Raw genomic sequence first — 1,770 nt, 5'->3', positions numbered from 1 at the left:
CCTTTATTAACACAATGTATTTTTCTTTTATAATCTCAGAGCCTTAATATGATTTTGTTAATTAAATTAGCATTTATTTAATCACTAGTGACAATGAATATTATCTCTTATGACTATTATAAGATTTACTTAAATATTAAGGAAACTAATTCTTTATATAGCTCATATACATATTAATGAATACAAATTAATATTAAGACAATTCCTTATATGTATTATAAAAGCATTTCCAGACTATGACTTGCCTTTTCATTGTATCTGTAAGTTTATTTGTCTTACCAAATTAAAATGTTTACAGTGCTCGCTATGGCAGCACATATATTAAAATTGGAACAATACAAAGAAGACTAACATAGCCCCTGCACAAGGATGACATGCAAATTAGTGAAGCATTCCATATTTTTCAAGATGACCGAATACGAAACAGCTCCAGTCTGCAGCTCCCAGCGTGATCGACACAGAAAATGGGTGATTTTGCATTTCCAACTGAGGTACCTGGTTCATCTCATTGGGACTGGTTGGACAGTGGGTGCAGCCCATGGAGGGCAAGCCGAAGCAGGGTGGAGCATCGCCTCACCTGAGAAGTGCAAGGGGTTGGGGGATGTCCCTTTCCTAGCCAAGGGAAGCCGTGACAGACTGTAGCAGAAAAATCAGGACACTGCCACCCAAATACTGTGCTTTTGCAATGGTCTTAGCAAATGGCACACCAGGATATAATATCCCTCATCTGGCTCAACAAATCCCATGCCAATAGAGCCTTGCTCTCTGCTAGCGCAGCAGTCCAAGATCCAGCTGCGAGGTGGTAGCCTGGCTGGGAGAGGGACATCCACCATTGCTGAGACTTGAGTAGGTAAACAAAGCAGCCCAGAAGCTCTAACTGGGTGGAGCTCACCTCAGTTCAGTGAGGCCTGCCTGCCTCTGTAGACTCCACCTCTGGGGGCAGGGCATAGCTAAACAAAAGGCAGCAGAAACTTCTGCAGACTTAAGCGTCCCTGTCTGATAGCTCTAAAGAGACCAGTGGTTTTCCCAGCATGGTGTTTGAGCTCTGAGAATAGACAGACTGCCTCCTCAAGTGTGTCCCTGATCGCTATGTAGCCTAACTGGGAGACATCTCTCAGTAGGGGCCAACTGACACATCATACAACCAGGTGCCCCTCTGAGACGAAGCTTCCAGAGGAAGGATCAGGCAGCAATATCTGCTGTTCTGCAGTCTCCGCTGGTGATACCCAAGCAAACAGGTCTGGCATGAATACCTCCAGCAAACTCCAGTGGACCTGCAGCTGAGGGAGCTGTTTGTTAGAAGGAAAACTAACGAACAGAAAGGAATAGCATCAACATCAACAAAAAGGACATCCAAACCAAAACCCCGTCTGTTGGTCACCCACATCAAAAACCAAAGGTAGATAAAACCACAAAGATGGGGAGAAACCAGAGCAGAAAACCTGAAAATTCTAAAACCCAGAGAGCCTCTTCTCCTCCAAAGGACTGCAGCTCCTCACCAGCAATGGAACAAAGCTGGACAGAGAATAACTTTGACAAGTTTACAGAAGTAGGCTTCAGAAGGTCGGTAATAACAAACTTCTCTGAATTAAAGGAAGATGTTCGAACCCATCGCAAACAAGCTAAAAACCTTGAAAAAAGATTAGCAGAATGGCTAGCTAGAATAAACAGTGTAGAGAAGACCTTAAATGACCTGATGGAGCTGAAAACCATGGCACGAGAACTACAAGAGGCATGCACAGGCTTCAGTAGCCAATTTGATCAAGTGGA

At 43.7% G+C, this 1,770-nt stretch overlaps 1 non-coding gene across 1 annotated transcript; it reads left to right on the top strand.

Annotated features, from left to right (window-relative positions):
• Positions 1-297: 297 nt before the first annotated feature.
• Positions 298-404, top strand: LOC111550469. The gene has a single exon (XR_002734045.1). It is a non-coding gene; the product is annotated as a U6 spliceosomal RNA (small nuclear RNA).
• Positions 405-1,770: the final 1,366 nt, after the last annotated feature.

Source organism: Piliocolobus tephrosceles, chromosome 15 (genome assembly GCF_002776525.5).
Source record: "Piliocolobus tephrosceles isolate RC106 chromosome 15, ASM277652v3, whole genome shotgun sequence".
NCBI classification, from domain to species: Eukaryota; Metazoa; Chordata; class Mammalia; order Primates; family Cercopithecidae; genus Piliocolobus; species Piliocolobus tephrosceles.
The sequence above is the reverse complement of the archived record's forward strand: the minus strand, read 5'-3'. Positions and strand labels throughout refer to the sequence as shown.